General features: G+C 40.8%; 1 protein-coding gene across 2 annotated transcripts in view; it reads left to right on the top strand.

Moving 5' to 3' along the window:
- LOC126291739 (proteoglycan 4-like) overlaps window positions 1-12,940 on the top strand; it is a 418,968-nt gene that overhangs the window by 23,808 nt on the left and 382,220 nt on the right. The window contains exon 2 of one of the 2 annotated variants that reach the window (XM_049985414.1): window positions 8,622-8,800. The exons of the other annotated variant lie outside the window; for it this stretch is intronic. The gene's annotated coding sequence lies outside the window, so the exon portion shown is untranslated. The remainder of the gene's footprint in view (window positions 1-8,621; window positions 8,801-12,940) is intronic. 2 annotated transcript variants of the gene reach the window in all.

Genomic DNA, 12,940 nt, shown 5'->3' on the forward strand with positions numbered 1-12,940 from the left:
TACTTCATCATTTAGTAACCCTTGGCTGACATCAAATGCTTTAGAGAGTTTTCCTTCTACTTTTACTTGGCATTTTGTACTGGTGAGGGCCATTCGTACCAATCTGATTAGTTTATATGGGAATTCAATCTCCATTAGGATCTGATACAGCATTTTTCTTTTAACACTATCATAGGCCTGTTTGAAGTCTGAAAAAAGCTGATGTACATCTACGTTATATACAAAACATATTTCCATTATTTGCCTTATAGTGAATATGTGATCAGTTGTTGATCTGCCCCGTTGGAACCCTCACTGGTAGTCTCCAAGTACTTCTGTAAGTAGAGTAAGGCTGATAGCAATGACTTTGACTTGTACTCTATATACAACGACTAAACCGATACCGCGGTGATTTTCACAGTTTTCTTTATCCTCCTCGTTGTGAATCGGGCAAATAATGACCAAATTCCACTGGTCTGGCTTCACTTCCTTTTCCCATATTTCAGCTATCAGTTGATGCACATGTCTTGTCAAATACTCACCTCCATCCTAGATCATCTTTGCCGAAATGTTGTTATTGCCTGGAGCTTTATCATTCTTTAGACTTCTTGTTGCCTGTCTAACTTTCTCTGTTCTTTGTGTGGGATCCTGTGAAATCCTGACTAACATTTTTCCACGGTTGGACGCTCTCTGTTCCTTTCTCTCTATTTTTTTTTCCTTCTTCCCAGTACGTCTCTCTCTGTAGTGACGTTCGGGAGCTCACTGAAATATTCAGCCCATCAGTCAAAAATCTGCTCTTCTCCTCGTATAAAATTTTCATATTTATCTCTGCAGTATGCAGTGCGTGGTTGCAAGCCTTCAGTTCCTGAACTTTCTTGTAGAGTTTCCTTACTTCTTGGTCGTTATATTCTTCTTCTAGCTCCATAATCCATTTCATCTCTCATTCGCGTTTCTTTCTTCTGCAAATTCTATCTGCTTCTTTCCTTTTCTTCATGAATTTTTCTGTATTAACTCTTGTTGCCCTGTTTTCCACTTCCATTTTTTGCCTCATTTCTCTCTGCCACTCCCTTTTTACGGTCTTCAGCCAACCTTCTTGCACTTTCTATCCTGTCTTCTGTACCTAAAGCTGCTTCTGCAGTTTCTTGTAGAACATCTCTCGTCATACTCCACTCTCCTTTGATGCTTTACTCAGCCCAGCTTTGTTTGCCTCAAACTTGTATTGCAGTTCTGTACTTTTCGGAGGCTCTCTTCTCCTCTAATTTGGAAACATTTTATTTTCATGGAGCTTTTATCTTCCCTCTGGATCTACAGACAGCTATGGGTTGTCTGTATTTCGCACTTACCGTACAATGAACCGCCGGCACAGCTCTTGACTTCGTCGGACACGGAAGCCCTCCCGCCCACGCTGCTGTCTTGGCAGTAATTGTAATCCACGTGAAGATTTTTAACTCCTACCGACTTGTAGGGTTCAGAACTACTGCGAAGACGGTTCTTCATAAAAAAAAAATTGTATAGAAATAACGCAATATTTCCTTGTATTTCCATAAATTAATTTCATTATACATCTGTAAGTCTCCAGTTTCTCAGGTGCAACTGAAGTAGCCAGCTGTAAAATAACAGACCAGAGCGCCTTACGGATTATCCGGTTACGAAAACAAGACTCTTGGGGTTGAATTACAACACGGGCGGCAGTGTTACGAACGCGATGGACCAATGAGAGCACATCATCGTGTTTTGGGCGTTTCAAATTGAAAATAGTCAATTTATGATAAATGTCAATAACAGTGTAAATTGGATCGAAGAACGGAAGCAGAAACACAGCACGCGAATGATGAAAAAGTTTGGGCAGAACGTAAAGACAAATCAACAGGGAAAAGGACATGAAGTGTAGGTGGTATAAATATACATATACAGCGTGGTCCATTGATAGTGACCGGGCCAAATATCTCACGAAATAAGCATTAAACGAAAAAACTACAAAGAACGAAACTGGTCTAGCTTGAAGGGTGAAACCAGAGGGCGCTGTGGTTGGTTCGCTCGCTGACGCTGCCATAGGTCAAACGGATATCAACTGCGTTTTTTAAATAGGAACCCCCATTTTTTATTATATATTCGTGTAGTACGTAAAGAAATATAAATGTTTTAGTTGGACCACTTTTTTCGCTTTGTGATAAATGGCACTGTTATAGTCACAAACATATGGCTCACAATTTTAGACGAACAGGTAGGTTTTTTTAAATTAAAATACAGAACGTAGATACGTTTGAACATTTCATTTCGGTTGTTCCAATGTGATACAGGTACGTTTGTGAACTTATCATAACGGATGCTGTTACAGCGTGATTACCTGTAAATACCACATTAATGCAATAAATGCTCAAAATGATGTCCGTCAACCTCAATGCATTTGGCAATACGTGTAACGACATTTCTCTCAACAGCGAGTAGTTCGCCTTTCGTAATGTTCGCACATGCATTGACAATGCGCTGACGCATGTTGTTAGGCGTTGTCGGTGGATCACGATAGCAAATATCCTTCAAATTCCCCCACAGAAAGAAATCAGGGGACGTCAGATCCGGTGAACGTGCGGGCCATGGTATGGTGCTTCGACGATCAATCCACCTGTCATGAAATATGCTATTCAGTACCGCTTCAACCGCACGCGAGCTATGTGCAGGACATCCATCATGTTGGAAGTAAGTCGCCATTCTGTCATGCCGTGAAACATCTTGTAGTAACATCGGTAGAACACTGTGTAGGAAATCAGCATACATTGCACCATTTAGATTGCCATTGATAAAATGGGGGCCAATTATCCTTTTCCCCCATAATGCCGCACCATGCATTAACCCGCCAAGTCCGCTGATGTTCCACTTGTCGCAGCCATCGTGGATTTTCCGTTGCCCAATAGTGCATATTATGCCAGTTTACATTACTGCTGTTGGTGAATGACGCTTCGTCGCTAAATAGAACGCGTGCAAAAAATCTGTCATCGTCCCGTAATTTGTCTTGTGCCCAGTGCCAGAACTCTACACGACGTTCAAAGTCGTCGCCATGCAATTCCTGGTGCATAGAAATATGGTACGGGTGCAATCGATGTTGATGTAGCGTTCTCAACACCGACGTTTTTGAGATTCCCGGTTCTTGCGCAATTTGTCTGCTACTGATGTGCGGATTAGCCGCGACAACAGCTAAAACACCTACTTGGGCATCATTTGTTGCAGGTCTTGGTGACGTGTCACACTTGGCTGTACACTTCCTGTTTCCTTCAATAACGTTAAGTATCCAGCGAACGGTCCGGACACTCGGATGATGTCGTCCTGCATACCGAGCAGCATACATAGCACACGACCATTGGGCATTTTGATCACAATAGCCATACATCAACACGATATCGACATTTTCCGCAATTGGCAAACGGTCTCTTTTAACACGGTTAATGTATCACGAAACAAATAGCGTCCGCAGTGGCGGAATGTTAGGTGATACCACGTACTTATACGTTTGTGACTATTACAGCGCCATCTATCAAAAAGCGAAAAACGTGGTCTAACTAAAACATTCATATTTCTTTACGTACTACACGAATATGTAATAAAAAATGGGGGTTCCTATGTAAAAAAAAACGCAGTTAATATCCGTTTAAACTATGGCAGCGCCATCTAGCGGGCCAACCATAGCGCCATCCGGTTTGTCCATTCAAGCTAGACGAGTTTCGATAGGAGTTCAGTTAGATATCAGCAGTCACTGCAAAGACTTATTATTTCGTATGTCGCCCTTTGCTTGCGACATATCTGTGTAATTGCCGAAGTATAGTAATTGTTTTGTTTTAATGAACCTCATTAATACGAGCCGTTTGCTTTATGTCTATCGAACCGAGTACGCAGTATTCCTAGACACTATATACTAATCGTGTGATGGAGACTCACTTCTTGTGCCGCGTGTGTCGGAACCCCTAGTCTTGACTGTCCAGAATGCTTCCACTGGAACGACTGAGCCTTAAGGCTCACGTCATGTCCCAAATGAATGCTTGACCACATTTTATATGACGAGTTGCAGTAGTTCTGCTACATTGCAGACGTTATCTAGCTACTTTTGAGCAACTTGCATTTCTCACTGATTTTGCTCGAATTGCGACAATTTTCGAACAAATCTGCCCTCACCAGTGACTCCTCTGGCGGCGATTCGACGATCAGTCACAACCCCTTTTTTTTTTTACTTTTTCCACGATTTCAGCGTTTGGATAACGTGCTAGGACGTCCAAGGAGCCATCATCTATAAGATTTCATGGCCTCCTTCGAAACGGTTATGTCTTCTGTTAATCCCAGTTTTACTCGTTCCTATAGCAAAATTTAACACAAATTTTCTGATCAATTTTTGTACAAAATTGATAATAGTCGATACTTTTAAAATAGTTGTAATGTTTTTGACAGCGGACAAAAGGCTAACCGTCCGATACGGCTAACACTGTGAAGAAACATTTCAGACATGTTTACCAACGCAACAGCAGAAAAAAACTGCACGAACCGGACAAAATACAACATACAGGATAACAGAATTTCCTTACTTTTACAACTTTTTCTATTTCTAACAAATTGACTTGTACCAAAAATGTTATCTTTTCATTGGTTTTGTAGAAACTAAAAGGTTGGCCCTCATAATAAGACAGTGGTTCCAGATAAAGTAAGCGACCGCTCAAGAGTTGCTACTAAGGAAAGCAATATGGAGCGGAGCGAAGGGGGCTACCGGTGTAATGTGTCAACCATAGGCGTAGCCAGGACATGATTTCGGGGGGGGGGGGGGGGGGGGGAGGTTTCAACAAATTAACATCCTATTAAAGTACAGTTGTTATAGAACTGTATATATATATAGTGTGGTTCTTTTGACTAATAAATATTATCATTAAATTAAATAATAAGTAGTAAAATTCTTTCGTCGATGGTATCTCCATGAAGATGTTTTTGTATGGAAGTAAACACTGCTTTGATGTGACAGTGAACAACTGCGCAATCCACGTCCAACCAACAAGTGGTTTAGATTCGTGCAACAACGAGTTAGTGAGCTGTACAAGTAACACAATGACCATCTCAAAGAGAGGAAAAGTCAAGAAAAGAATTTCCGATTTGCTCAGTGCTGACAACAAATGTTCGGTTTCCACTTCATAGGCCCATCGACATCTACTGTGGTAGGAGGAAGGAAGTGAGTTTAGTGTTTATGTCTGGTCGACAGGTAAGGTAATTAGAGACGGAGATTTGGCCGTATTTCTTTTATTAACGGAGGGGAAGGAGGCGGGCGTGGAAGCGGGCGTGGGCTTTTCGAGGAACCATTGCGGCATTCGCCTAGAGTGAACTGGGAAACCGTGGAAAACCAATACCTGTGTGGTCAACTCTGGTGCTGTATCCGGGTCTCTTGAATGTGACTCTAGTGCTTCGGGCACTACGCTGCACTGCTTAGTACTGTGGTAGAAACGACAGAAAAAAGCGCGGAATAGGAACGTGAATGTCCAAATGTAATCCATATCAATGGTAATGAATCTGAAATTAAATTATGAATCTTGTAACAGTGTTAGATTGCTGAGGTAGGCAATGGCCGGCTACTGGCAAGAAAACTTCTAGAAGATTATAGGTCCATTTTGAATAGTTTATGGACGATTTTCAGTTAGAGTACTAAACTGTATAAATTTGTATAAATCATAATTAACGTGAATAAACTTTAATGCTTCCTATCTTTAGTGAACTTAATAGATCTCATTGGAGGTTCTGCATTTACGAAATGTAGTCGACGTTAATTCGTTCAATGAAAAAGAGAGAGAACAATAACTGTGATAGCAGTACAACTTTTGTTAAGACGTATTGAATGGATACTTTTATTATAGAATTTACGTTAACACATACTGACATCAGCAGTAGCAACAAACTGCACAATAAGTGTCGTTGCTAGCAGCAGATTTGGCAGAGATACCATATTAGGAAGAAGCACAGCAAAGGCACAAGTAGAATTTAAGTTTTTTTAGTCATAAATGCGTAACGAGTTTCTTTATGTATTGCTATAGGTACTACAAAAGCTCTGTATACTGTATATGAATGGAAATAGCAGAATTACAAACAAAGTAACAGTTTTATAATTTTTTATTTTAGCAAATACACATTTATATAACAAGTTCTTTTTTTCCGAAAAGGAATCTATGCTGTAGTGGATGTTCATTAAAGCCAAACCGTTGAACCTATTTTCGGAAACTGTGTTCATAAGATAATTTTTTAATCTCCTTAAGCTGGAAAATGTTCTTTTTGGAGCAGCTGTTACAAAATCTGAAGCAGTACGTAAATGTTTGGATACAACTTTGAATCACACAAATCTAAGTACTCCAAAGCAGACTTTTTACTAACTTTGAAGTCATCTGTGCCTTCCAAAGTGAAATTCTGCTTTTATTACTGATGTGCTTTTCTGCGGAAGAAGTGGCGAATACATTGATATCGCCTCATCAATGTCAGTGATTTTATCGAAATTTTTCTGGCAACAGACTATAAAGAGCACATATTAATTTGCGATGCTTTGTGAATCTCTCAGTTAACTGTTGAATTGTGTGCTCAAGGAATGGAATAAATAAATTCACCCTGTAATGTGTAATTACATCCACCACAGGCGTATTAGAGCGGTTCAGCTGCTTCGCAGTAAGACGTGGCGCCTGCAGCGAAGCTCCATTTTCCTCCGACATTAGCTTTACTTCTGCAAAAACCTGCGTAAATTCATCCTCAGCATTGACTCTCAAAAACTGCAAGGCTTTAAGAACATTGTCAACCTGATGAAATGTTGCAATAAGGTCTATGTTGACTCCTTGCAGCTGTTTTGATATCGGTAGTGTGTAGCTCATCACTTTTTGAAGGGCCACTAAACTCATCACAAAATTTGAGGAAGGAAGTGTGTTTATCAGTTGGACAGCTTGACTTGACGTGTCCTTGTTATGGCTAGACTGCAGTTTTTCGAGGGCGGTGACAATTGCTGGACAAATTTCCTTGAAAACGGATGGCTGCTTCGTGTTTGTGGACCCATCGTATTTCACATAGTGCAAGCAAGCTTTTTTTTTTATGCCCAGTTGGCAACAGTTCGTCGCGAACTTCGTCTTTTAATACGGCAGTGTGTTAGGCAGAATGACTGAAGTAAGACCCAACAGACTGCACGCACAATCCCCACGCAATTTCTGATTTCGTGAACATGTGTCAGAAATTGCAAGTTTAAGAGAGTGTGCACTGCAAGGTACACAAAGAGCGTGGGCGCATCCCTCACGAACATACGCTTGGGCACCATGCAAGTCCCCACTCAAAGCTGCTGCACCGTCATAGCCTTGACCAACTACATGGGAAAAGGGGAAAAGTCAAGTCCGTGTTTTTTGAATCCTTTAATGATTAGCTTTGCAAGGCCGAATCCAGTAACATCTATAGTTGGAATATATTCGAGAAACATTTCCTTAATTTTATTGTCATTAACATTCTCCGAATCAACATTCCGTAAGCAAAGTGAAACTTGTTCTACGTGTGCAATGTCAGTAGTTTCATCAGCAAGAATACTAAATATTCTGTCTTTCTTTACCTTATCAATTATTTTACGTTGTATAATTTCACCACAGTCCGTCCCGATAGCTGAGTGGTCAGCGTGACGGATTGCCGTCCTATGGTCCCGGGTTCGATTACCGGCAGGGGCGGGGGATTTTCTCCGCTGAGGCACTGGGTGTTGTGTTGTCTTCATCATCATTTGATCCCCATCCGGCGCGCAGATCGCCCAATGTGGCGTCAAATGTAATAAGACCTGCACCAAGGCGACCGGATCTGCCCCGTAAGGGGCCTCCCGGCCAATGACGCCAAACGCTCATTTCCATTTCACCACAAACAGCAATAATTTCATTTTGAATTTGTGGGCTGGTATATAGAGCGTTCTTTGGAGCTGAAGACAAATGCTCCAAAATATGTTTATCTGCAGACTAAGCAGCATGACGCAGTGACATTCGAAAGTTGCCACCGTTCATTAGCTATCGTTTAGGTTCCCATAACGTGGAAACTAGTCCAGAGTCGGTATGGCCTCTAAGGAATGCCTTGCTTACCACAAAAAATTATAGCTTTTGCTATGGACGTTAGTTTCCTTTTATTGTCTACTTGCTGTCGTTTTCTCTCTGAAGACAATTGCGCGATTACTGTAGGCATCTTTGAGGAAACAGTTTTAAGAAAATTGTCTACCATCTTCGAATTTCGCTTGTGATACGAAGTTCGTGCACGCGTTTGAAACACCTCCAATGCTTTTTGCCAGTTGGTAAAAGGCTCACTACCGAGTTTTCCTAATCGCTGATTGTTTCCCTTGCCTTCACATGAACGACCCATAATGACACTTTTTTTTTCAGATGGCTCCATTTTTCTTTTAATCAGAATACGACAGCCAAGGGAATCTGTCCAACCATTTCGGTTGAAAGCTTGAGTTTCGTTTTGACGAAACAGGAAATTTGTAATCATTAGACGGTACCCGAGCGCCTTTTAAAATTTGCTCCTGTAGACAATCGTTTCACTTGAATATAAGCCTGTGTCTAATGTAGCAAAACCACTGGAAGCAGGTGAGACATGACGTAAACTCCTAAGTGCCACGCTCGATGTTGCAGGTTGATTGATGCTGGGAGGCAGGGCGAAGACAACCGCTGAGTGGCCAAAAGTACCTCCGCGTTTCTAGCTCTTACTGACAATGAGGCGTCAGCAATCATTACGTCTTCACTGTCTCCGCACGTCGCATTATGAGTGGCGGGATCGACAGTTGAAGATGCGTCTTTAAATGCACCACATTGTGAGCACCATTTTTTCCAATATTCCAAGCCCTTAGATTTATTTGTATTCTCAGCTTTCCTTTTCTTTGCCGACCGATGTGACCGAGCTGTTGTAGGCGCTTCAGTCCGGAACCGCGCCGGTGCTACGGTCGCAGGTTCGAATCCTGCCTCGGGCATGGATGTGTGTGATGTCCTTAGGTTAGTTAGGTTTAAGTAGTTCTAAGTTCTAGGGGACTGATGACCTCCGATGCTGAGTCCCATAGTTCTTAGAGCATTTGAACCTTTTTTTTTCTTTTCTTTGCCTCTAATTTCGCGACGCAGATGAAGCTATAAAAAAACACTAAAATAAAAAAATAGCAAACATGTGACTGGTTATTATTAATTTTATTCGGCTGCTTTTAGTTACATTGCAAGTGTGCTGATTTAACTTTAGTGAACCACACTCACTAAATGAAGGGCAACAGCTACTAGGACAAGAAAATTAGCGTTCTGCCATCCAAAAATTTATGGAGTTCTGAAAACTGAATCAGTCAAATAGGCTTCAGATGTGCATAATCCGAGCTTTGCCCTTTTTCTGAGTGGAGTTTCAATCTCAATGAAAAGAAAACCACCGAAATTTCAGACATTCCTCTGGTTCTACTCAAATTCTTTCTAATTCAACGCATTTAATCGAAAACGAAAAGGTGTTGACAGACGTGAAAATTACCGAACTATCAGTTTAATAAGTCACAGCTGCAAAATACTAACGCGAATTCTTTACAGACGAATGGAAAAACTGGTAGAAGCCGACCTCTGGGAAGATCAGTTTGGATTCCGTAGAAATACTGGAACACGTGAGGCAATACTCACCCTACGACTTATCTTAGAAGAAAGATTAAGGAAAGGCAAACCTACGTTTTTAGCATTTGTAGGCTTACCGAAAGCTTTTGAAAATGTTGATTGGAATAATCTCTTTCAAATTCTGAAGGTGACAGGGGTCAAATACAGGGAGCGAAAGCATATTTATAATTTGTACAGAAAGCAGATGGCAGTTATAAGAGTCGAAGGGTATGAAAGGGAAGCAGTGGTTGGGAAGGGAGTGAGACAGGGTTGTAGCCTATCCCCGATGCTATTCAATCTGTATATTGACCAAGCAACAAAGGAAACAAAAGAAAAGTTCGGAGTAGGTATTAAAATCCATGGAGAAGAAATAAAAACTTTGAGGTTCGCCGATGACATGGCAATTCTGTCAGAGACAGCAAAGGACTTGGAAGAGTAGTTGAACGGAATGGACAGTGTCTTGAAAAGAGGGTATAAGATGAACATCAACAAAAGCAAAACGAGGATAATGGAATGTAGTCGAATTAAGTCGGGTGATGCTGCGGGAATTAGATTAGGAAATGAAACACTAACTGATGATGGTCGAAGTAGAGAGGATATAAAACGTAGATTGGCAATGGCAAGGAAAGCGTTTCTGAAGAAGAGAAATTTGTTAACATCGAGTATAGATTTAAGTGTCAGGAAGTCTTGTATAGAGTGTAGCCATGTATGGAAGTGAAACATGGACGATAAATAGTTTGGACAAGAAGAGAATAGAAGCTTTTGAAATGTGGTGCTACAGAAGAATGCTGGACATAAGATGGGTTGATCACATAACTAATGAGGAAGTATTGAATAGAATTGGGGAGAAGAGGAGCATGTGGCACAACTTGACTAGAAGAAGGAATCGGTTGGTAGGACATGTTCTGAAACATCGAGGGATCACCAAATTAGTACTGGAGGGCAGCGTGGAGGGTAAAAATCGTAGAGGGAGACCAAGAGATTAATACACTAAGCAGATTCAGAAGGATGTAGGCATCAGTAGGTACTGGGAGATGACGAAGCTTGCACAGGAGAGAGTAGCATGGAGAGCTGCATCAAACCAGTCTCAGGACTGAAGACCACAACAACAACCAAATCTGTCGGGTATTAAGTTCTATATCGATTGGGAAAGAATACTTTACAATTTGATTACATTTGGCGGTGCAGAAAAGATCCATTAGAAAACACCAGTTTTTCACCTTTAGATAAACACTCGTTTTTAATAAGTGCAATATCTGAGATTGGCCAATTTGACGAAAAAATTTCGAGGAGAAAAGTTGTGCTGTATCTAAATATATAGCCAAAATGTCAACGAAAGTGTCGGAAAACGTAGTTCGTTAGTAAATACCGCCAGTTACCAATTTTATGGAAAACGTTTGGTTAGTGACAGTAATTTTTTTACTTTCCATTCATTGGCTTTTTGTAGTATTCAGTCTTGTTGTTTCATTTATTTAGCAGTACACTCATTCTCTGGATTTTTGTTGCTCCCCTGTCGAAAACGTGTTCTTTCTACCGGATCTCCTTTTTTTAACTTGCCTTGGGCGCTCAATCTACACGGTAAGCCACTGCTTCTATTCAGCCGATGCCACAATGACAGAAGAATGGAAACAGACACAATATGAACTCCAGCTTGTAGTAACACGATACGCAACACGTGGTTTTCACACAAGCCCTGCCAAAACAATAGATTTTACCAGCCGAATGAATGCAGAGTTTGTGAACTGTGCAATGAACATTGTGAAAGATATCATGCAGAAAACTACAGGAAAAGATGAATGTTAATAATAAAACTAGGACTACAACAATATGACTCAGTTTTGTATTTGCACACTGTATTTTCATGAATAATAAATCTGGCAGTGGAGGACGCAACAGTTATCGAGCATTGTTTAGTAACGTTCGTCAGAAGGAGTCAGCATGACGTCTGAAAGGTTTATTTGTAGTGAAAGTGTTATGAACGAAGGAAATTTGGCACTGCGAAGGAAAAAGACATTCAAACGTTTATTGACAGAACTAAGACGAGAACGTATGGTAAACATGTTGGTTTTGATTAACTGTACCGCTGTTGTTGATAATTGCAGGAAATCTTATTAAAAGGATCATTATGTAAAAACCGGTACAGACAATGGGAAATAAGTCCTACATTAATGAATCGTCAATTTGTTTTGTGCGAAAAGCTATCACAGTGTTGCATGGAAAACGAAATGTAGATTCGGATTAAAAAGAAATCGGGTTCGTGACGTTACAAAGACATTTCAAAATCGACAATGGAATTGGTGACAAAACGGAATAACGACTGGGCAACTCAAGTAAAATTTGAGGTATGTCTTATTCAAAATGTTCTTTTTCTGCGTAAAAAAATTTAACGTCCGAAATGTACACTTGAACAAACAATAAGATCGCCGAATATGAACAAAGAAGTTCTGAGTACAAATAACGGAAGGATATCGGACAAGTGAGAGTGCAACGTATATATCTTCAGAGGATCATTATAATAACGATTTATTATTTTTTTTCCGCGTAATGTGCGTGAATGGAACCGACGAGGAGGTGATGGGGTACTTCAGTATCAGTGTCTCACTTACCATGTCGTACCTTGCGGAGCAAAATTATAGAAATGTAAATGTAGAAAGAAAACATTAAAAAAAAGATATTGCACACACTAGTCGTTTCCCTTCTACATAACTTTACTTAAAATAAACATTTTAAAAAAAAAATTCTCACCACGTCAGTAACAGTTTCTGCAGTTTCCGGAAAGCGGAATGCCGATGGTAGAAGTAAGCGGCTGCCGTCTGAATGAATGACTTCTCATTGTGCCCAGCTTCAGAACTGTGACAGCTGGGGTGGCCCTGATGCAGGGACTGCGCTACGTGGAATTTCCAGGGCTCTAGGCAAATCGCATTCCTTTGAGGCTTAGTCCAGCCACTGATGGCAATATTGTCGCCAACGAGCCGCAGTTTGAAAACGCGGTAGGTTTGAAATAAAGATTGCATTATATCGATTTTAAGGTCAGTTCTCCTCCTTTTTTTCATCAGTTTTTCTTTGGGGGGGATCGAACCCCCCCCCTGGCTACGCCCTTGTTGTCGACTGTCGTACACACCTAGCGGCCATTCTGCATCGCTATATTCCCCAAAACAGAGACGTGCGTGTACGCCACCGGAGTAGTTCCACGTTCAGTCATCAGTAAACGTTGAAGGAAACCGGTTACAACTGGGATTAAGAGACAAAGATAAGATAGACAACAACAGTGACGCTACAAAATTATTATAAAATGTGGCATTAATATGTGGATGAGGCAATATTAATTTGTTTATAATTTT

The sequence above is a fragment of the Schistocerca gregaria genome, chromosome 9, assembly GCF_023897955.1.
Source record: "Schistocerca gregaria isolate iqSchGreg1 chromosome 9, iqSchGreg1.2, whole genome shotgun sequence".
Taxonomy (NCBI): Eukaryota; Metazoa; Arthropoda; class Insecta; order Orthoptera; family Acrididae; genus Schistocerca; species Schistocerca gregaria.